This window comes from Podarcis liolepis, assembly GCF_965112155.1.
Source record: "Podarcis liolepis genome assembly, chromosome: 8".
NCBI lineage: Eukaryota > Metazoa > Chordata > Lepidosauria > Squamata > Lacertidae > Podarcis > Podarcis liolepis.
In genome coordinates this window covers 62,162,452-62,186,549 of record NC_139560.1, presented here as the reverse complement: position 1 = coordinate 62,186,549, position 24,098 = coordinate 62,162,452, and the positions used below count along the sequence as shown (strand labels likewise).

Genomic DNA, 24,098 nt, shown 5'->3' with positions numbered 1-24,098 from the left:
ACATCAGGTGCCAGGCAAGGCAGGGGTAAATCAAGTAACCAAAGGAAACTTCATTGTGATTCAGTATTTGTCAACTCAAGGCAGGACATGATTTTCACAAAACGCAGCAAAGTGAGCTTCCAGCCTCAGGCCAGTTACTCAAACCCAACTTTTCAAAGGTGCCCCCATAGAAATGTGAGTTTGTAATGTTGCAGCAAAGAAGTGAGAGCCATATCCACTCAGGAGGCTTTGGACAGAGCCAAAGTTATAAAGCTTTTTGGCCCTCCAAGAAATCCCCTTTTACTGCAGTTGTTTCCTCAGAGACTATTAAAGCAATTTCATAGCTATGTTGCAATCTGCTCCCACCTTCCCTTCCCCCCCGCCTCCTTTTTCTCCAAGGAGAAAATGAACCACGGGTTGTTTGGCAAGACTTTGTTTTCACCCCTCCCACCCCCTTAAAAAAATGTAATTTGAGTTCACTTGGCTGTTTATTTGCAGCTTCTAAAGAGCTGGACTCCTAAAAGTAGATGCCTCAAAGAGGATGCGTGACCATCATTGATTTCCCAAGAACCAGAACCAGAGTTGCACAGCATTTCCTTGGCTGCTGAGCTGCTTTCCCTTTCCATCTTGAACCGTCTGTATCCACTGTTTTGTGAAATCTGGGAAAGCGAGGTGCTTTAGAAGTTAATGCCCAGAGAAAATATAGCCAGTGATAACTGCAGTCAAATTAGAAGTGATTAAAGTTACAGTTGGAAAGGGGCATTTTGCTCTTAATTCCCATTTTATTAAGTATAAATTAATTGGAGACCTAGAGTGCCTACTGGACTGAATGCTGAGTGTAGAATTATTTCAGTCAAAACTCATCTTGGCTATGGATTCACTGGGTGGCAGCTGAAAAGCTGCACGTTCCTCAGCAAGTCTGTATTAAGCATTACTTTACATACCACTACAGAATGTGCCCTCACTTTGCATTTATTTTTGCAGCTGAAATGATCTACCCCTGAAGTAGAATTTACCTGACAATTTCATTTATATTTCAGTCTTCCTCCAAAATATATAGAAAACCATTTCAGCCTCAAAACCACCTTGTGGGCTGGGTTGGACTGAGAGATAGAAACTTGCACAAGGTCACCTAGTAAGCTTCACAGCTGAGCAGAGATGTTAACGTGGGTTTTCTATATGCAAACCGAGCATGGGGACACTATACCATGCATTTTGTACACTGTGCACTATATTCTCTGCCCTCATAAAAGGCAGGCTGTATCAAGGGAATTGCAGTGAATGAGTACCTGGTTTCTGAAGTATTAACTTCCATGCAAATGCCGAAAATAGAATGCGGACAAGGAGAGTAGGGTGTGGGGTTCAGCATGGCTCGACAGAATTATTGCACTATTCTTTTTTGTGTAAATCAGGCAGGCATCAAGTGGGACAGACTTTTGGTGGGCATATACAGTATGTATAAGACTTACATGGGCTTTCTATAAATTTAGCTGTAATGGTTTCCCTATAGAATCCTGAACAGTTGTTCAGTGAAGGTGCTGAGTTCTCTGATAGAGGTCCCTAGCTATCCAAATGGAGCTACAGTTCCCTAAGTTTATTATTGAAAGACAGCATGGCGGCTAACTCAGTTTAAGTTTGTCGTGCAGACCTTCCAATTGTCCTTATTTTCTAGGGACAGTCCCAGAATTACAGAAGCTGTCCTAGTTTCTGAATTGATCCAGGAATGTCCCGCTTTTCCTTAGGACATCCTTATTTTCATCAGAGAAATGTTGGAGGGTATGGAGTTATGTGACCCCCCAAACCAAGGAGATAAGTAACTATACAACCTTTATAAGACATCTGAAGGCAGCCCTGTGGAGGAATTTTTTAAAAAATGTTTTGTGTTTTATGTTTTTATATATTGGAAGCCACCCAGAGTGGCTGAGGCAAGCCAGTCAGATGGGTGGGGTATAAATAATAAATTTATTATTATTATTATTATTATTGAATAGGACATCCCTATTTTCATCAGAGAAATGTGGGAGCGTGTGGTAGTGTAGCTATGTGTTTCCCAATGGTTTATAGCCTAGGTACTACCCTCACTCCTGCAAATATGAAATGCCTATGCATGGGCTCCCCCGACATTTTATTTTCTTAGGCAAACAGAAGCCTGTATAGTCTGCCAACTTGGTAAGTTAAGCGTGCGGCGCTGTTTGATTATTTTCCCGCATAAAGGTGTTCTACAACTGTAGGAACGTTATTATTTCATGGCACAAACTCCCATTTAAAGTCAGCAGGAGCCATGCGATTTAAAGCTGCAAGAAGCTATTTGATCGTTTACTCCTAATTTGCAAATTTATGAAGCAAATCTGCTGTACCTGATGATTAGTCCCCTTCAGCGGCAATTCCCATGCCATGAAAATAAGAGGCAGTGGCATAGGCATGCTGTAGCTTTCTCTGTGTGAATGGCTGGGCTCTCTGAATCACACAAGCCAGAAATAACGTGCTGCATTTAAACAATGCTAGCTCTGTGATGCAAACCGACAAAGGCAGTAAGAACTTAAAGTGGCCCTGTCAGAGACAGCTGAAAAATTTAACCTGCCAGCCAGCTTGTGTTTGGACCGACGAGTGTGGTCACTTAATACAGCAATGTCTTTGCTCTTGTGTGGTTCTCTGGAAACTGGCAAGCTGTCAGAAGAGTCAAAGATGATTCTGTCTGGTCAAATGGAACACGAAGTCGGGATTGCAATAGCCTAACAGCCTCTTTGCTATAAGAACGAAGCCAGGAGGGAAGAGTGTTTGTAGCACTTGGACATCACGGCAAATTTGTATCACACCTGTGACCAGATCCACCAGGCAACATCTGTGAATCAATGGGAACGGAGGTGCGTTGCCAGGAACTGCTCCTTCTCCCCTGTAGGCCAAAGGCAGGACTGTATGTATCCTGTAATACTGCACAACTGCAGAAAAAGCACAATAATTGACACTGATCCCGGCATCTAGCAAATCTCTGCTTCCATTAGAAGAAGCAAAACAAGTGTCTAGACCTGCAAATATTCTAGTTATGTGGGCAATGCCTAGTGAAACCTTCAGAGCCAAAAGGGAACTCAGAAATGTTTTGGGGCATGGGTCTGCCAGGTCGCTGATTTTGATAGCTGCTCGGGAAGGAGCACATTTGGACAAAATGCTGAAAAGTATTAATCATTTCAAGGCTGTTCTGCTCATTTTGTTTCCTTTGTCTGCTACTTCTTCACATCCTTGTGGTGCCATTATCCATTGGCCTCACTTTCCCTAGCCTTGCTTGCTCATACTGCAGTTAAATGCAGTTGGCTGTGATTTTCTTTCTGAGTGTCATGGACAATTTTTAAAATAAAATTTTACTTTATTTTTACATTTCTTCCTAGGAGTTCAAGGTGGCATATATAGTACTCCTCCTCCCCATTTTATTCTCACAGCATTTTATGCTACCCAGTGAGGTAGATTGGACTGAGAGTGAGTGACTGGTCTGAGGTCACCCAGTGAGTTTCACGGCTAAGTGGGGATTTGAAGCCTGGTCTCCCAGGTCTTAGTCCAATACTCTGACCACTGCACCACCACTGGCTCTCACGCTGGGTGTAGTGGTGTGGTGACCCTGACAAAATTGCATGTCTTGTTGTCACACAGCCAATCAGAATGATCAGCAAATGAGGCTGAGGATTGTGGGGGTGAAAAAGAAGGGAAATGGATCTGAGAAGACCAGAACTGAAACAACAACAAGAAGTTTGCAGCATTTGAGCACTCTCCTACTTATGGAAGGGAAAGTGGAACAGCAATGCATTGCCAGCAACCTCTTGAATATGTTCCTCATGAAGAAAAGAAAAAGGAAATCTTCTTAATTTGATTGTTCGCTCCTCCTTTGCAAATTTGTTATGCGAATCCCCCATAGTTGGTGATTAAGTCTCTTCACCTGCAATTCTCATGCCAAGAAAATAGAGTCAATAACATACACATGCTGTTGCATTACATCCCCCTCCCCCACACGCTTTTAGGAGTGTGTGAGTCACAGCTAAAAATCATACAAAAGATGCTCAAAGTGGTTAGAGGATTGTACCAAAGTGCTTCCTCCGAGCGCCCCCAGGAAATGATCACAGCAACGCAAGTGAATGTGTGGGAGTCAGGGATTAAGAACAACATCCTGTCATTTAGTTTATTTCCAATGAAAGCTGTTCAGTGGTTCAGGTGCAATGAGAGCTCTAATCCAGGATGCTGAACCACAGTGGCAATGCCAAATTTTGAGTACCAAAAAAACCCCAAGAATAACTTACTGGATCAGACCAAAGGTCCATTTACTCCAGCATCCTCTTCTCACAGTAGCCAACCCATGGGAAGTCCACAAGCAGGTTTTTTTGAGTGTGCAGTTGCAGTGGTGGGCTTTGGGCTATAAAATTGCAGCGGCACCCTGTGCAACACCCACATTTGATGCCCCATTGCCTCTCGCCTCCCGTTCTAAGTCATTGTTGCAGAGGCCCCTGTGGCACCTTCTCAGCTCAGCACTGGTCATGCTCCCCTAAATCCACCTTTGGCCATTGATGAAAAATACAGTGGTACCTCGGGTTACAGACGCTTCAGGTTACAGACGCTTCAGGTTATAGACTCCACTAACCCAGAAATAGTACTTCGGGTTAAGAACTTTGCTTCAGGGTGAGAACAGAAATTGCACGGCAGCAGGAGGCCCCATTAGCTAAAGTGGTGCCTCAGGTTACGAACAGTTTCAGGTTAAGAACGGACCTTCAGAACGAATTAAGTACTTAACCCGAGCTACCACTGTATGTGCAATTGGAAAGCTGATAACATGCTGTTGGAAAAATGGAAGGGGGAGAAACTAGACTGTTTAGGTTTGGGTGTTAAGTACCGTATTTATTCGATTCTAATGCTCACCTTTTTTTTGGCCAAATTATGTCGTGAAAGGTGCACATTAGATTCAATGGCACATTTACATTCACCAGCAAATACTTTTTTTTGTTTCAAGGTTCTGAAAATTGAGGTGCACATTAGATTCAATGGCACATTAGACTCGGGTAAATATGGTCCTTAAATGACAGGCATCTAGGGACAGTATTTACATAAAAGTCCTTCATTTTGAAACTTTAGCTGTCCAAACCATATTAAAATACAGTACCTTCTTTTTTGCCAGAACATCTACTTCATCTTCAGGCACGTAAGTCTTTGTCACTTCCTTATAAGTACCACAGGCACTCTTGTTTTTGCTCCCTGTTCTCCTTCTTCTGCAGCCATTGCAAATCAGCTGGTCTGACGTCCCACTCAGCCAATGGTGGCATATTTGAATGGATGTAAAGATAGACACTACGGTCATTCCAGGACCAGGAAAGTCTTGCCACCATAGTTCATGCATTGGTAATTAGAAAACTGGATTGCTGCAGTGTGATCTACATAGGGCTTCCCTCGTGCTTGATACGGAAGGCACAGTTAGTGCAGAATGCTGCAGCGCAATTGCTGACAAGAGTGAGGCCCTGTCAGCATATAACACCTATGCTCAGGGAGTTGCATTGGCTGCCAGTTTTCTACTGAGCCAAGTACCAGGTGTTACTGTTAGCATATAAAGCTCTTAACAGCTTAGGACTGGTATACCTAAAAATTTTAGGACTGGATTGCCTTACCCTGCGTGTGTCACTCGGCCACTTCAATTGGCGAAATGAAAGAATGAATTGGCACTAGTGTCACATAACACTTGTTCTACATTTATAAGAACTCAGTTGCTTAGTGTGATGGCACCTGTGGAACTCCCTGCCTAATGAGATCAGGCAGGTGTCTTCACTGTACTCTTTTTGGTGCTTGCTAGAAACATTCTTGCCAACCTAGCAATTCGAAAGGTCAGCGGTTCGAATCCACATCACGGGGTGAGCTCCCGTTGCTCGGTCCCTGCTCCTGCCAGTTCGAAAGCACGTCAAAGTGCAAGTAGATAAATAGGTACTGCTCTGGCAGGAAGGTAAGCGGCGTTTCCGTGCGCTGCTCTGGTTCGCCAGAAGTGGCTTAGTCATGCTGGCCACATGACCTGGAAGCTGTACGCCGGCTCCCTCGGCCAATAAAGTGAGATGAGTGCCGCAACCCCAGAGTCGTCCACGACTGGACCTAATGGTCAGGTGTCCCTTTACCTTTACCGTTGAGGTAATTTTAATCCATTTTAGTATTTTAGCTTTTGAATGTTTTAAAGTGTACTGGTGATTTTTTTGTGTGTGAATTTGTTTTATCTTTTTGTAAACCACTTTAAAGTTTGTTTGTTTGTTTGTTTGTTTACAATCAAGCAGTATATACATTTTAGGAAACAAACAAACACCCTTGGCCACTTCAGAAGTATGTGTGAAATTTCCCTGCAGCCACCCATGAAAATTTCACTGGCATTTTCTCTCCCTTTTAATAATTTTTAAATCAATTTCTTTTCTCATTAATTGATGGATAATGCAGAATAATTTTTAGCACAGTACTAATTTAAGGCTGATATTCAACATTAATCAGTAATCATAATCTAAGGAAACCCACCCACTTAATGCTGCTTTTAAAAATTGTATTTCATAGTTTTATGATTTAATTGTTTATTTATGATGTGCTGTACAATGCTTCCCAGAGACCATTTTTATTAGATAATAATTACTTTGAAAGTGCTTTAGAGATACTAGCCTTAGAAATCTTGTATTTGCAGTATTTTCTCTTACATTTATTGTAATGTGTTCTATCCTTAGAATTAAATACATATTTTAAACATATTATTATTTTGTACAGGGCCTTTTAAAAAGCCCTTAAAAATAATAATATTAATAGTTTTACAGCCATTTAACAGTGATAGGCAAACATTTGCCAAAACATTGCAGCTATAATTGCACCTAGAAAAGAGATGAGGTTATTTGTTAAATTTTATTTTGCTTTCAAATACGAACCCATAGCATTTAGTTTTGTTTGTAACAGTTCTGCTTCAACAATGTCTCTTAAGATTGTGTCAGCAAATTGTCAGGCATGCTCTTATTTCGCGAAATCCCCCTCGTAGATGTTTGTGACTTCTGCTGAATTGTAGCCATTTGTTTGTCTCCCAAGATGTCTCTCTGGAGTTTGCCAAGCTGCCTGATACGGGATTTCACACACAGAGGTCCCTAGCTTCCCAAAGCTAGGGTTGAAATTCTCCCTGCACACCGCCGGGTGGAGCTGATCCTCTCGGCTAAGTTGGGACATTCCTCTTTCTGACACAGCACTGTGGTTAAACACTTAAAGAGCCTTCATTCCTTTTAGTGAGAGGGGATTTCCACTGGTGTTGTGTTTCCCCCTGGTTGCTGCACCTTGAGCAAAGTTCACTGGGACAACTTACTGCTGGGCTGAATTCAGTTTCCTCTCATGTTGAAACAAATCTGGGTTTCACCTGTTTGTAATAAGAGCTTTCCGCTGGCTCTCTGCCCTTACTCCTTGTGAGCGTCTGTATCTGGCGCTCAGCTTGAGTAGCCGTACGGCCACAATGCATGAATCCCATGAATATGATTACCTCTGTGAGACTAGGCACCGATAGCCCCATTTTATGTTTGAGGTGTAGGATTACTTAATCACTCAAATGCTGCACACCAAAAATATATGCTGGAGCAGGAACCCAGGAGTCTGAACTTTTCCCTTGCCAATTATTAACATGTTATCAGTCATTTTCAGATCAGAGTTAACACCAGCAGATGCGCTTTTAGGGTAGCACAACCGCACTGGGCGCCACACTGAAGGGGGCTCCACGATGCTGTAGGATGGAGCGGGGGACATGGAGGGCTGAATTTTAGCATTGCACAGAGCGCCGCTGAAATTTGAGAGCCCAAAGTAAGCCACTGACACCAGCCTGCAAAATGGAAATGTCCTGTTTAATTTTTTTTACTGTCTGTTCTGTGTCCCAACCCCCCCTTTTCTCGTTCTAGAACATGGATAGGGAACTTGTGACCTTCTAAGTGTTGTTGAACTCCAGTTCCCATTAGCCCCAGCCAGCATGGCCAAGGGTCAGAGCTTTTAGTAGTTGTAAAGAAAAGAAAAACACTGGCGAGTGCAACTTGTTGGAGAATCGCAGGGATGGAGAGTGCTGTTGTGCTCAGCTTGTCCTGCTTGTGTGCTTCCCACATTCATGTTTTGCTGGTGAAAAAAGCTGTACCTGTTGCACTCCTTATTTTCCAGCCAGGTGTCAAAGATAGGAATTATTTCTCCTCCTTTGCACCTGATCATATGCGCCATCTAGGGTGACCGGGGGCCCAAAATTTTCAACCAGCTCCCCTAAATCTGCAGCAGCCAGATGTGCATGCTGCACAACATATTTACCTTATTAGCGCAGCCTGCGCAGTGTGCCCATGTCACTTGCACCCGCCCTGCGGTCTGCGTGTGGCTAACGTCAACACGTCATGCGGCGTGTGCACATGGGGGGAGCACTGTGCACAAGGTGCACACATGACGTCAGCATGTTGCCTCGGCATGCTGACATCATCCGCTCACATCACCTCCCTTGTTCTCTTAGAATGGCAGTGGTGCCCAGCAAGTTCCTGTTGAAAAAAAAGCCCTGCCTGTGTGACCACAAATAACAGCTTAAACAGGTTCTAGCATTCTAGAGAAGAATTTGGCACCTGTTGAAGACCTTTCTCACAAGGATAATCCTGGGCTTCTGTCACTTACTTTTGGAACAGTAAAATATAGTTTAAATAGGTTTTCATCAGATTGGTTTCTGTTTTGTATATTGCTTTGAGATTTTGTTTGGTATTTTTTATGATAAAATGCCAGCTATTTTTTTCTTAAATAAAAAAGAAAAATGGGCCCCAGTGTTGTTGTTTTTATCCTATTCATAGCTTCCTTTCTGTTTAGTACATAGGATGAAGGAATGGTTGAAGAAGATTTCTACCTGCTACCATTAAATGAAAATATAAGGAGGCCTGCGCCCCACAAGTGCCTTACTTTGACCATCAGGGAATGCTTACTTCAGCCAATGTAAAGACCAGCAAAATCATCTCTACTGCCTCAGAGATAAAATGCGGTAAGCCCTCTCCTTCCTTCTGAAGTGTTCATGGGAGGCAGGAGAACCTAACTACTCAGGCAGTACACCCTTTGGTCCAAATCCCTCTCCTCGTGGTCTTCGTTCCCCTCCAAAGTGAAGGCAGGGGAGATGGGTAAACTTAGAAACATTGCACCAAATGTGGACTGCCTGTGTCTGAGCTCAAATTCCTCTTCCGCAGTGGTCACCTTGGTAGTGAAGGGAGGAGAAGCCTTCGCCTCTTAAGTGATTGCGGGTAGGAGGAAGAACACAAAGAGCAGCATTTATCACAAGGTCACACTCTAGCCACTACAATAGTATGAGAGTAATGCCAGCTGTAGTAGCAATTGCCTTTCAAATGCTGATAAATATTGTTTTCACATGTTGTTTTGCACTGCTGTCTAACCCACTGGACAGCTGCATTGTTTTGTCTAGGCCCACAGATGTGTTTAGTGTATTATAGGATAAATTTCTGGCTATCCCAGCTCCCACTCTTCAGATAATATGGTCATTTATTTTTATTTTTTATTGGGAAATGTCTGCTCTGTCTACACCTCCTGAAAGTAGATGACAGTGTCAGAAAGCTGCCGCTGGTGCTTCCCCTCTTGAGTCACTGTTCTGTTCTCACCTCCACCCACACCTGTTCCTCTCTGCCATTTGCGGGGAAGTCCCAGCCTTCTGCCCAGACAGCAAAGTGGGTTTTAATTGGACAGAGGAATGGGACGGAATTTGACAGAGTGTTCCACTGGCAAATTGGAGTGTTCTGTTGGATACCTTTTGTGCCAGAAGCATACCTTGCATTCCACCAGCATAGTGGGGCTTCCAGTAAGGCCTATGGGCAGTGTGCAGCTCCCTCATCCCATTAGCGCAAGGATACCTGCTTGTGCAACAGGCGTTTCCTCCATCTCTTCCCTCTGCAACCTTCCCAAATGTGGTTTAGAGCAGGCATAGGCAAACTCCACCCCTCCAGATGTTTGGGACTACAATTCCCATCATCCCTAGCTAACAGGACTAGTAGTCAGGGATGATGGGAATTGTAGTCCCAAACATCTTGAGGGTCGGAGTTTGCCTATGCCTGCTTTAAAGGGTTGGGGGAACCCCAGAACGGATTTAGGGGTGACGCTGGGGAAGGAGAGAGGAGGAAAGTCCTGTTGTGCAAGCAGATATCCTTGTGCTGACAGGAGGCTTACATAGTGCTACACTGGAGGCAAGACCTATGCCTCCTCAGGCACAGTAACTCAAGAATAGGTTTGCTCTGCATAAATCCAAGTACTTTGCCACAACTGAGATATGAATCAGGCCACCTGCCTTGCAAAATAAATAGTTTATACATGCCTGTTCTGTTGTTTAATATATTGAAAGGAGCAATCAAAGAATGCTGAATAAACATTACCTTACATTTTTGCTTCATGTGTGCTATTTGTCATAGTCAACTAATCCATTCCTTACATGCAGCCATTTTGGGATTCCTCCATTTTTTGTGTGTATCTAAATTTATTAATTTATTTCATGCTGCAGGGCCTCAATTAACCTAAAGCAGGTGTAGGGAACCTTTGGCCCTCCAGATGTTGCCAAACTACAACTTCCATCATCCCAGATCATTGGCCATGTTTGCCGAGGCTGATGGGAGCTGTAGTTCAGCAGCATCAGGGTGAGGAACCCGTCTATCCAGATGTCGGATTACAACTCCATAATCCCTGGCCTTTGCATGCTGGCTGGGGATAATGGGAGGGCCAACAGCATCTGTAGGGTCATAGGTTTCCCCTACCCATGACCCTTTAGACAAAAAATGAAGGGTCTCCTTACTTCTTAAGATCTTCATTTTTAGGAAATGCCAGGATTTCTAGTAACCAGAGTTGTGAACAGTGCTATTTTTCAGGGGGAAAGGGTGCCAGAACTGACCATGAACACCTCCCTTGTTCTCTTAGAATGGCATTGGCACCCACCTGAGAGGTGCCGGAACTGAGTTCCAGTGAGTTCTGGATGGAAAAAAGCTCTGATTGTGAACATTTGATTTCACCAAACTGAATTAAAACTTCAAATCTGCAGAGGTGTGTGTGTGTGTGTGTGTGTGTGTTTACATATATGCATATACATCTTTAGAGTTCTGAAGCTTTATTTCAGATTGGTAAAACCAAATGTTTACAACTCAGGCTTAAAATCCTGACAATGCTAGTATATATATTATCCTGCCTGGTTTTTAAAAAGCACTTTGTTGTTGTTTAGTTGTTTAGTCGTGTCCGACTCTTCGTGACCCCATGGACCAGATCACGCCAGGCACTCCTGTCTTCTACTGCCTCCCGCAGTCTAGTCAAACTCATGTTGGTAGCTTCAAGAACACTGTCCAACCATCTTGTCCTCTGTCGTCCCCTTCTCCTTGTGCCCTCAATCTTTCCCAACATCAGGGTCTTTTCCAGTCTTCTCTTCTCATGAGGTGGCCAAAGTATTGGAGCCTCAGCTTCACGATCTGTCCTTCCAGTGAGCACTCAGGGCTGATTTCCTTTAAAAGCATTACTTTTTATCTATTTCCTGGATTTATTTTGTTAATGCACAGATTAATGCATTTTTGTGCTTTTGATACCATATCATTTATGTTGAATTGTTGGTAGGAAAAGTGAGAGGATGAGATAGTTATACATTCTGACAAAATCAACTTCTTGTCCCCAACTGTACCTTGAATAGACCTGCCCAGCCATGCGGAAAGGTTTATTTGCATACTTTGCCTTCTCTTCTAGGTGATTAGTTTGCTTTGTGCAAAATGCTTGATATTTTACTTATTAAAGAAAAGAAAGAGGGGAAGAAAGCTTTTCTATTTTTCCACAAACTGAAAGGCCATAATTTCCTCAGAGGTATATGAAAGCACAGTGTTTGGCACAGAGCCAATATTTCAGATTATGGAAGGATTACTGATCTGCAGTGTTAACTATTTTGTGGAAATTGTTGCACGATCCTCTTCCCCAATATGGCTCTCATGCATTGGCTTCAGCAGGAGGCTGGTTTAGGAAAGTTGCCACTTCTTTTTACGGGAAGGCTCAAGTTTCATTTAATGGCAGGAAAATAAGATGATGGATATATTTTGCTGCTTAATTTCCACCTGCTTTTCTTTGCAGGCCTTTTCTTGCCAGAAATAAAGTGGTAGTTATAAACCTCACTGTTATGTACTGAGTGCAAGTAGATAAATAGGTACCGCTCCAGATGGAAGGTAAATGGCGTTGTCGTGCAATGCTCTGATTCGCCGGAAGCAGCTTAGTCATGCTGGCCACATGACCCGGAAGCTGTATGCCGGCTCCCTCGGCCAATAAAGCGAGATGAGCGCCGCAACCCCAGAGTCGTCCGCGACTGGACCTAATGGTCAGGGGTCCCTTTAACTTTATGTACCTGCCAAGGAGTCTTCACATCCTCATTATGGGGACTTCTGTAAGAGCAATGTTTGCTAGCTCATGCCTTCAGAGTTTTCCCAACATTAATAATCCATATGAAAACTTGGTCATCCATGTCAGATAAAGCAATCCCTTTATCTCCTACATCTGGTGAACTTTTTTATTTATTTCACAAGTGAAAAAGTTCCTAGTGTTGCATAAGAGCTGCAGGCATGAATATTTGATAGCCAGACCTCCCATAAGTGTAACAAATCTGATGTGCTGCTGGAAGCCATTAGGCATTCTGTTTACTCCGTAAGTGTACATTTTTAGAAATCTATTGAGAGTCACAGTCTAAAGAGATTTGAATTGGGGGATTTATTATGCGGCTGAGGTTGTGGATGTAAATTATCTACTTCCCCAGGTGTTTAGTGAACACTTGCATCCACTCTATGTATTTCTAAACTTAATTAATGTTTTTCACATTGGCATCATTCTTGTAGCTGTGTGTTTTAATGAATTGCTACTGTACACCCTTCACTGGTGTGCATTTGTAAGTTGCATGAGTACAGCCATTCTGAGGGTGAAACCAGAAAGTATCAGCCCCACATCTTCTCATCTACCCTTCCACCACCCACAACAATACGCAGTAAAACACCCAACATCAACACACTCCCAGTTTCCCTTTTTCACAAACAGCACACCATGAAGCAACACAGGGGCAGGAAAACTCTTGTACATCACAAGTTACCAGGGAGAGAGACAGATAACATTATCTTCTCTTGCTTTTGGCCACCATCTCCCATTAACATCTGTGTTCCAGCTTGGGCTGCCACCGTTCAATTAGGATGACACTGTTTGCAATGGTATAGAATTTTATAGGAAAGCACATTTGTAGCTAAACGGCTTTGATAAATTTTGAACATCCTTGATGATCTGTGGAAAACAGCGTGCACTTTTTAATTTTAATTTTCAGCCAGGTTTCCAAACCAATCCAAATTACGCTTGAGATCTGCATTGTTTCATACTCCAGAAATGATGTCTTTTTGGAAACCAGAGGCAAACCAGTATGATTAAACTGACAAATTGTAATAGCTCCAACCAAATATACCATATAGTCAATGTAAATTGAGTAAACTGGAAATGAATATTCTGCGGATGACATAATGGAACTCTAGACTTTACTTGTCGGTCATGTTGTTAAATCACTTAACTATTTACACACCATGCTTGTTAATGGGGAAATATTTCAATACAATATCTGGCAAAGTCGTACTCAAAGGAGGCACACTGAAATCAACAGACTTCAGTTTGTCATGACTGGGGATGGAGAAGAAAGTCAATTCAATTCCCATTTAAAGCCTAATCTATCAAATCTGCACTTTGCAAAATAATATGACCTGAAATCCAGCCATACCCTCTGGATTCACACTTATCTGAATTCTGCAATGTAGTTCTCTAGCCAAGCAATGTTTCACAAAAGAATATTGGGGGAAGTGTGCCTAAAACTGAATATATTAGTAAACATAACATTAAAAATGTATTTTATTAGGAGAAACTACAAGCAAGCAAAGGGCATGGTGCACAAGATTTTCTGTCCGCCATAAGCTTCCCTTTCAACCTGAAAAATGTCTTAGGCAAAAAATTGCTGCAGCCCTAGAAACATAGCTGTCAAAGGTTACATATTTTCATGAGTTCATGTAAGTTGTATCCTGCAGTTCCCTCTGCTGCTTTTAATTAACAGTTTATTAATGTAAAACATTTTCACGTGGTTATGAGCATAATTGCACAGTTAAAGCAATTGCTTGTCGTCCAACATCATTACTACAGTTATGGTATGCAACTGGCAGTTATGGATGTACAATAAGGAAAATTGTGGTTGCATAATATTCAACCTCTGTCCAAACCTCTGCACGTGATCTTACTCTGCTGTGTGACCTACTGCTTTTCCATACACTTGTGGAAATTTCCAACCATGGTAGAAGTTATTGTTACCCAATAGCACTTAGCTGTATTGGGAAAAGATGAGTTTGAATCAGGCATAAGTGCCTATCTCTCAGCATTCATGATTTCGATTTTCTAAAACCATTGGTTCATTTTGGAGGGTGGGGAGGGGACATGCATTGCAATGCCAGTTCTATACATGTGACATAATAAGGTCACAGAATGGTTGGTTAAGGTCTTTCCTCTGTCTAAAAAACCCAAACAAAATATAACTCTACAAAATGTTACAATCACGTGGAAAGTTGTATTAATGACTGTGGAACAGCCACTTCTGCCCCAACAGGTTAAGCTGTCCCACAGGATCCCATTGACCAGAAATGTAAGGAGGGCTGGGTAACAGGTGCTCCTGTCCTGAGCACACCTAGAAGGGGCATCAAAGTAATTTGACATACTGACAGCTATTAAGCCAGCATGTAGTCATGTCATCTTTTCACTATATTTTCAGTGTTTTCCAAGTGGCAGTAGATGAGCATCCAGAGAGGAGCTTTCTCAGAGGCTCAGGGAGCAATCCCATGGCAAGATCCACTGGGATGAGTAGCTTAGGATACAGCAGATTTCCATCTGAGTTGACTTGGCTCAGCTCAACTCCGGCTCAGCTGAAGATATGGCAGTGTAACTTGTTCCTCCTGCTCAGCATTAGGTACCAACAGGAGTTGTTGCAGGAAAATTGTTTAGCCTGGCTTTATTCTATAAAAAGACTACTGGCTGATTCTAAATAGTCATTACCAGCAGAGTTGAAAATGTCAGAAATTTTATTGGTCTGCTCATGAGACAATTTAAACATCATGGGCACCAGGAATTTCCCCAAAAGCCAAACCAGTCCCCTACAAATACATGAACTTTCTAAGCATGCATACAGTTTTATAAGACAAGGGTGACGTAACATAAACGCTTTCTTCCTGCCCACAGATTCCTCTTCCTTGATATTTCTGATACTGATTGAGTGGGTTGATTCAGCTTACACATTAAAATGAGCTTCCTAATGCTCATTACAGTGATTAGTTCAGAGACACATAAAGGTAAAGCCGAGGGGAGAATTTAGCTCGTTTTTTGGTTTTACTTAAGTTTTGACTTCCTAAATATTCTACCTGCTGTATTTCCGCTAGGAATTTCCAGGTTATTTTACTGCCTCGTCTGGTATGCTTGCTGCTGTTATGCAATCTGTCCTGTCCTTTGATTTCATTTTATTTTAAATTAAGGGATGGGTGGCAAATGTAGTTTCTTTTCCACTTCCCACTCACAGCTTCTAAATGAAACATAGGACTTAAGTTATGAACACTTTTTCTCTAAATTGATCTTATATGCTGAGTTCAATTTCTCATCATGCTTTAACCCACAGTGTTCCGTTGCTCCAGAAGCGGTTTAGTCATGTGGCCACATAACCTGGAAAGCTGTCTGTGGACAAACACATCATGCCCTTTATCGTTTCTATCAGTTTCTGTCAGGGCAAGCCGTATCATTTGGCAGAGAGAGGCAACTGCCTCGTGTGGCAGGTAATGTGGGGCAGGGGCAGCAGCCACCTGCCTGTTTCTCCCATGTCCCCTGGGCATTCCCTCTCTCTTGTAGGATAGAACTGTATGAGCCACGCAACCTGTCTTGCACCCCTAACATAGGTGCAGCCAGGATTTATGTTGGGAGAGGCAGTAAACAACGTTTTTATATCCATTTCTAAACAATTGGCGTGTCCTAGGTAGGCTGATGGTTGGAGTTTGAACACCAATGATAGCCAGGAAACTACACTATAATGAAATAAAACACTGGTTCACAACAAACATTAGCTATGAGCTCTGCACTGATCCAAATTGTGAACTTGAATAAACTGAACTATATCATCGGCTGAGGTCTGAGGGTTTTTTGCAGTATAAATAGGCTGTGAGAAACTTACAGTCATTTCTAGACAAACCCTGTAGGTGCACACTCTTAAGAGAAAATGCCAGAAACTATGATAAACTTCCAGAACTCAGCTACCTGTGACACGATTGGTCATTTCACGGAAGCCATGCCCATTGCTCAGTTGGGTTGTCAGTTGTGTCACTAGAATGTGCCGCACCATCATTTAAGTGACCTCAGAGAACATTTCAAATATTCTGATTATTTCTACTTTTAGTTAAGCATTTTTATTTATTAATTTGGAGGGGGACAGCTGCCTCCCTTGAACCGTGGCTACGACCATGCCCAGTGGTGTAGCAAGCCACTTGGGTGCCTGGGGTGGTGCGTGTGCCCAGGGGCAGGGCAAGCCACCCACTGGGCAAGGGGACCCAAGGCAGGGCCCATGGAGTCCGCCTGCTGCCTCCCGCTCAGCACGGAGCCTGCAGGTGCCTGAGCCACTGTGTCACTCCCAGGAGAGACGGGGGGCTCGGGCGCACTGCAGGCCCCACAGTAAGTGAAGCCCCCTGGGTGAGTGATGCCCAGTATGCCCTCCTGCCCCCCTAGCTACGTCTCTGACCATGCCCCCTAAGTAACATGCTTCACACAGGTGTGCTGGATGATGCTACCCATAGAATGTATATGTGGGCAGAGTACCAGGCAAGGAATCACCATCTTGTCCTTTGCCTCAGGCAGCAAAATGTCATGGGCCGGCCCTGGCTCCTATGGGAACCCTTCTTGTATTCTGGTAGCCAAACTAGTTCAGGAATTTCTAGCCAGTCTACAGGGAATGTTTATAGAAAGTGGGGCATTGCTTCCTGCTTTGACTGCCCACTTTGCTGTGGCTGCACAATTTTCTGCAACTGAATAGCTAAGGTGGGGAGGTCGGTTTGGCATTGGTGAAAGTTTATTACACATTTCCCCTATTGACTTAAGAGGGGCACTGCCTGTCTGTTAACAGAACTGAACTTGAGAGCCAATCTAACTTTAAAAAAAGGCGTGGGTGTGTAGGAAATTACTTACATACTATATAGGTATGGCTGCCCAGTAACATGTTTTCTAGGCAGTTCACCCAAACAAAAAGTATAAAATAGAATGAGAGATAACCAGCATGATGTGAGTGGAAGTCCACTCATGAAATGGGGCTTCTGCTTCTGCTCCAGAAGGCACCCAACCCCCTAGAACAGGTTTTGGGAGATCACATGGGAGATTAAAGGCAGGGAAGAAAGAAAAGGGAAGCCTCAATCTGTTTGCAGTCTGTTCTGCTTGCAGGTGAATATCAGCCATTATTAAAAATACAATGCAAAACAATGCGGAGTACTGAATCAGATTCAGAAGCCTAAAGGGCAAGGATGGTGGGGTTCATCTGTGTCCATTACAATGCTTAGTGTATTACTGGTGTAGTAACAAATGTTAGGTGTAGTAAAACTGTCAGGGTACTAAATCATTGCAATAAATTAACAGTTACGGAGAAAGGGATGCAAAGATGGTCTGAAATGAAATCATACACTTGTACGGTGCTTTAATACTCCCCCTCTCTAGCTAATTGAAGACCAGCTAGCAGCTTTATAACACAAACTGTGGGAAATGGCACAAACATGCAGGCTCAGCCCTTCAAAACAGCTTATTACCACTTTCTGACAGACCACAGCAAGACACCCATTTAGGGCCTGCATTTCACTTTGAGAGAGATAGGCTGCAAACCTTTTCATTTCTAACATTTAATTTTGTAACAGGAAACATACATTTTCTCTGCATGTCTGGCATTTCACAAGGAGCGTTTACTAAAAATTGCCTTATGTTTTCCATTATCACAACTATGTTAAGTGCCCGATTAATGAAAATTACAAATATGGTAGAAGAGTCTAGCCATTTTCCCCCTGCCCCTGCTACAGCTTTAAAATCATTGTCCTTGTTCACATGCAGAAGAAAAATCAATGCTGTGGGGAAAAAAAGATTTTGATCTTGATGGGTTACTGAAGTCACAAGATTTCTATGGAACTGATTGGGGCTTTTCTGTGAGTCGCTCAATGATTTTATCTTTGGGCACTTGATGAGTTTGTCTGGTCAAGAGATGAAAGCAAAGTATAGCATTAAAACACTGTTTTAAGCTAATGCCACAGAATGATTTTTCTAAAAAAATCATGGGGAAAATATATCTAAATTGTTCCTGTCATAGCAATATTTGGGCATCCCAGCTCTCCTCTATCTGATACATTATCATCTCAATACTAATGTTTTTGGTACAGACTGTGGATGATTGGACTGGATACATTCTGAGTGCACTGAAATGCTACAAAACCTGCTGAGGAACCTGTCGATTGAGTAACTTGAACAAACAAAAGCCAGACAAATGCCATGGCTAAAAAGTACAGTAAGTTGTGTTAGATGCTATATGGGCATGAATACAGACGGAAATGTGAGCTTTTGAAAGGAAAAGCTAAAGTTCAGAGGAAATCTAGTTTATATACCTTGAGAAATCAGTGGAGGTCTGAGAGATAAAATATAAAACACTGGAAAACAAGAAATGTGAATTCCACACACGACTGAATTTTGCCAGGGGAAAATGATGCTGTGTAAGGTCTTGGGTTTTTTAAACAGGCCATTAATACTAAAGGAATACAAATGTATATTTTAATGTAATGCTTGGGTCTACTTCATTCTTAGGGCATCAGATGTTCCATAAACCGTGGGACTGGGGTCAAGAATAGGTTGGTCTGTGTTGTAAAGATAGTTTTTGATGAGATGCCTTCAGGCTTGGGCACAAGCAAATGTAATCTCTGAGATAGTTCACATACGCACTTCTCTTACTAACTGCAACACCAAGAGGTGACTTCCACATACACTTGTCACTGTGAAGCTAACACTGCAGACAGAAGTTTGAGTATCAGCTGATGCCACCTTCCCTGTGATACGGGCAATCGAGTGATGATACATTTGTGTGTGAATCAGCCCTGAGATTCAATGAGCCTGACCTAATTTCATAATTAATTCAAAATCCTAGATTGATTTTCTGGATGTCCAGCAGACATCAAGAAGATTAATCTGAGATGCCAAATTAATTATAAATCAAACTGCCTGTTGCACTCATCTCTAAATTTGTTGCTGGGGAGAAAACAATCCTTCAGAGATCCAGTGCATCCATTGAGGCTGTGAATGTTGTATGGCTGGTGGTTATGTTTCATAGGAATGTCTTCAATATTGCTTCTGACGTTATAGTAAAGTGCAACACAGCTACCCGCATTCCAATGCTTGTGTACTTTTTAATGTTGCATTTCCATTTTAAAAGATCCTTAGGTCAAGAGTGGCTGGGGGAGAAGAAAAGACTAAGGAGTAAAACGTACACAAATCTGAAGTAGAGTCCCTCATTCCAGCATCTCCTGCAGCCAAGCTGTTGCCAAACGTCTTGCTCTGCTTTCCTTTGGACCACCTCAATGAGGCAAAGAGGGGGGTCTTGTCATCTGGGCAGCCCAGGACCTCTATACACACTGCCCAGGCTTGCGTCCTGGGAAGGTCATTTTGGTGCTGCTAACACAGCAGTTTGACTTCACCCCCAGAGGCACACTCCATTGTCTCTCAAGATCGACAAATGCCAGCAACAATAATCTCTGCTTTCTCAACATCATGTGTAATAATATGCACCTCTATCTTGTCCCCTTGTCTTTCCCCCTAAACGATAACCTCCAACTGCTGTAACCTCATGTTTTCCCCGCCTCCAGTCTCAAAGCTGCCTAACACGAAGCTTACCCTCAATGCCATAATACTTCAAAAAATGTGAATGGAAGTATTTTTCAAATCGTATGTCTAGAGCAATCCTAATCTACTTTATTCATGTGAAGGCCTTGAGAAATCTCTTGAGCCTCTTGAATAAACGGAATTATGTTGTAGAACTCATTCTTTACTTTTGAGATTTACAATTATCAGTGTATAAAATGTTCCCCAACAAAACAGAAAAGAGCATGACTAGACTGAGGCCTATTTCCCCCCGCCCAACCCGCCTCCTGCCTGATTACCGTAATGAGAATAGAAGCATACTCCCTGGCCGCTCCACCATCCTGTCATTGGGGCTGCTCTCGCTGCCTTCTATGCATTGGGGCTGAACCTCTGCAGCAGGAAGCCTGTTCTATTTGTGGAGGCTCCCTGTACAATTCAGAACCCTGGGAGACTGGTTCTGAATTGCGGGGGGGGGGGGGGCTGCGTAAGTAGAAAGGGCTCGCTCCTGCAAAAGCTGGGATTGAGCACGCAGAGGGCTGCAGGCATGCCAACTGTAATGTGACCAGCGACAGATTTTCACATGAGGTAGAGCACCTGAAAATGGCTTAGCTCACAAGAGAAAGAATACAGCAGCCCCTGTATGATTAATGCAAACACTGAGCTGGGTCTTGCACAAAGGCAAGAGCTTGGCTCTCTATACAGGGACAAAAACAGACCTTTACGGTTGTGATTGGGCCCATTTATTGATGGCAACAGGTTACTTAATTGTACAGTATCAGGAAAATTCAGTCAGTCCAAAATACCAGAGAATGAGAGTTGAGATGTTATGGGATGTCTGAAACTGACAGGTTTTATTCTACCCATCTAGGTAAACTTATATTCCTATATAGAGAAGGTACAATTAAGGTGGTTTTTTTTTCCAGGATTGGAGCAGACACAAAAGCATAACCAGGAACAGTTCAGTAAGTTAGTATAAAACCATTTTAAACAGAAGCACTTTCAAAAATGAACACCTAAAATCTTTTAAGTAAAAGCAATCTTGGAAGAGATGAGTTTTGGTGGTCCATTTAGGCTTATATAGAAGAGGCCAGCACAATTCAGCAGGGAGGGAATTCCAAAGTCGGGGTGGAGTGGGAGATCACCACTAAAAAAGACTTTGCCTCTTGTGCCTACCAACCAACCTAACCAATAGTATTGATGGGTCCACAAGCAGGGATTTCAAAGTTTTTAATGTAGGAGCAGACTTATATGAAGGAATCCTTCAGATGACTGACCCTAATTGTAGAGGGTTTTAAAGATAACACCAGCATGCATGCATTAACCAGAGATAATCTGGTACATATCCACTTTTATTTTATTTATAATAGCTATATAATTAATTTACAGTGCAATCCTAACCATTTCTACTCAGAAGCTAGTCAGGAATGGCCATGGAAGCTGAGTTGTGGAACATTGCATGCAAAAAATCACACTTCTCTAGAGAGGGGTGGGAGAGAACCTTCTGAAATCCTGGGAATCACTGCAAGTTATTGTAGGAAGTTGCCTTAGACTGAGTCAGACCATTTGTCTATCTAGCTCAGTATTGTCCACAACGGAATGGTCTTTAACTTGTGGCTTGATCCAAGGTGGGTTGCAAGAGGTGTGCTACCATCATGCAAATGCATGGGGAAAGATTCAGAATTGCATGTTAGGTTCAAGCATGTTAAAATACAAGCCAGAAGCCAGCCTGGTAATGGTCTCTGTGCCAGAGAGCAAATGGGGAGAGGGTCTCCCTTAACTTAGAATAACTTAGAAAGACAAAGGCCTCTAAAGTGGAGTTTTAGACTTGGCAGGAGAGTAGTAGTCCCTAGGATCACAGTCGAGGATGATAGCAGCTGGAGGAAAAATAGTGGCAGTCTGTTAAACGCAGCAAGCTGGAGAGGGGAACCAGAGCACAATGTGAGCTGCCTGCTTGAATCGGAGGTTGCAGCAATAGGAGACACAGGACCCTCTTGGAGTGTAATGCTTTGAACCCCTCCATTGTAGGCTCAGGATGTATACATGTGTAAATAAACCGTGTATCCTAAAGCAGTGTTTCCCAACCACTGTTCCGCGGCACACTAGTGTGCCGCGAGATGTTGCCTGGTGTGCCGCGGGAAAAATTAAAAAATTCGAAAGATTTTTTTTTTTAAAGTCAAATTTTCGATTGGGGCGCCGTCACTAGATGACCCCTGGGGTTCCCTCCCTCCCTCCCGCTCTGCGCCTCCCTCCTCCTCCTCCGGGGAGGCCCTTCCTGGCTCTCGGCCAAGGCTTGGCGGCTGCCACTCACTCGCTCGCCCACCCGTCCCTCCATCCATGCACCCGGCCTCTCCCCCTCCGTCCCCGGCGCGGGGGCTGCCGGGATCCGTAGTCCCCTCGCCCTTGGGCTCCGCGCCTGCGCGGGGTGCGCGAACTACTTTTCCCAGCGTGGCCTGGCGGGCCGGGCGTTTTGTTTGAAGCGCTCTTCTCCCGGCCATGGAATGAGCGCAGCGGCGGTGGCCGGGCGGGCAGGGGCTCTTCCGCGCAGACCCCGCGCAGCCTGCCTGCGCCCCCGCAGAGATCGGGCGGCAGGATGGAGCCCGGGGATCCCCGCGGAGGCGGAGCGGCAGGGCTGCGTCGGGGGGGGGTTATTTTTGCAATGCTGCATCCGCGCCGGAGGGGACGCATCGGACCGCGGGGAGACCCCTTGGCGGGCGTGCAAGGCAATGCATGCGTGCAGGCGTTGCATGGAGTGCAGTGCAATGCAATGGCAACGCGGCGCCCTGCATGCATGCATGCAACTTCCACCGGCGCTCCGGACTTGGCAGGTGAGGGGGGTCCCCAGTGGGCGGCAGAGAGAGCCGGGAGGGCGAAGGGGAGCCGGGGGGGAGCAGCGCTGCTCCCCGAGCCGAGCCCGGGGGGAAACTTCGGCGTCGTTGCGCCGGGTGTTGGAAGCGGAGGCTGGCGGGGGCCCCTCACCTGCAAAACCTGGTCGCCTCTCATATATTTCGTGCATTGCATTCATCACCCGCTTTCTCCTCCAAGGAGCTCCCGGGGGCGCGCGTGGTTCTCCCCGTGTTATCCTCGCAACAACAGCCCTGCGAGGTGGGTCAGGCGAGTGGCCCAAGGGAGCACCCAGGGATTGTCCTGGCCAGGTGGGGTGATTTGAACCCTGCTCTCTGCCCGGTCTTCGTCCTCATTTAGCCCCCACATGTGCATGACCGTGCATGACTGAGGTTTTCCCCCCTCGTCTTGGCTATGGTGTGAGTCTGTGCTGTTAATTAATGGGGTTCTGCCTTTGGAGAAGATGAGCCAGCCCTCAAGGAGGTGATTATGTAATTTGCTAGCAATTCATGTCCCTCCCGGCGTGACGCTGCGCGCTGACGTCACGGGGCTGTAATGGTGGTGTGCCTCGAGATTTTTTTCATGAAACAAGTGTGCCTTTGCCCAAAAAAGGTTGGGAAACACTGTCCTAAAGACAACACAATCTCCACTGTGTCTCATTTCCAAAAAAAACCCACGGACCCTGGGTAAGCAGCTGGAACCCCTGCAATCTAGGCCCACTCAGATTGGGGTGGCACAAATAAATCATATTATGCCATGCAAAATCTGTGCAGAATGAAAGTTTGAAATAAATTATCCCTTTATTGGCTTTGGGTGCTGTTAGCTGCCTTGGCCATTTTACAGAAAGACAGGATAAAATAATATTTTAAGCAAGTTAAAAGGGGGGAAATGTAAACCCTTGTATAGGAGTAATTTTTGAGATTTGTTTGGAAATGTACCAGCATTAATTTACTCTCTCTTTCTCTACGCACACACATATATAATCTGATGACTCTTAAAACAGTGCTAGGACCGTTAGCATCATGCAACCGAGTCGGCTGCAAACCCGAGGCCACGCGTTGCAGGAATCCTCTCTTGGAAAAATAACAATGCTTTCTGCTTAGCAAGGACTTCTCGTGGCTGCTGCTCCCCTCGTCTCCTACCATGGAAGGAAGCCGCAGAAACCGCCCCAGATGCCCCCCGACTCGCTCCAACCCTAGAAACAGCAGAGGGTACAAACCAATCAAAGGAGCGCAGCCAAGAAACCCCGGCCAGGGCCAAAGAAGGGGAGCAAGCGCGGGTAGGAGCGAGCCAGAGAGAAAAGCGAGCCTTAGGCGCCTCCCCTTCGTATT

At 44.1% G+C, this 24,098-nt stretch overlaps 1 long non-coding RNA gene across 1 annotated transcript in view; it reads left to right on the top strand.

Moving 5' to 3' along the window:
* LOC310714403 overlaps window positions 1-21,994 on the top strand; it is a 33,174-nt gene extending 11,180 nt beyond the window's left edge. Inside the window, exons 2-4 of the long non-coding RNA XR_014529706.1 lie at window positions 8,818-8,986; window positions 13,895-18,586; window positions 19,516-21,994. This is a non-coding gene — a long non-coding RNA (uncharacterized lncRNA). The remainder of the gene's footprint in view (window positions 1-8,817; window positions 8,987-13,894; window positions 18,587-19,515) is intronic.
* Window positions 21,995-24,098: the final 2,104 nt, after the last annotated feature.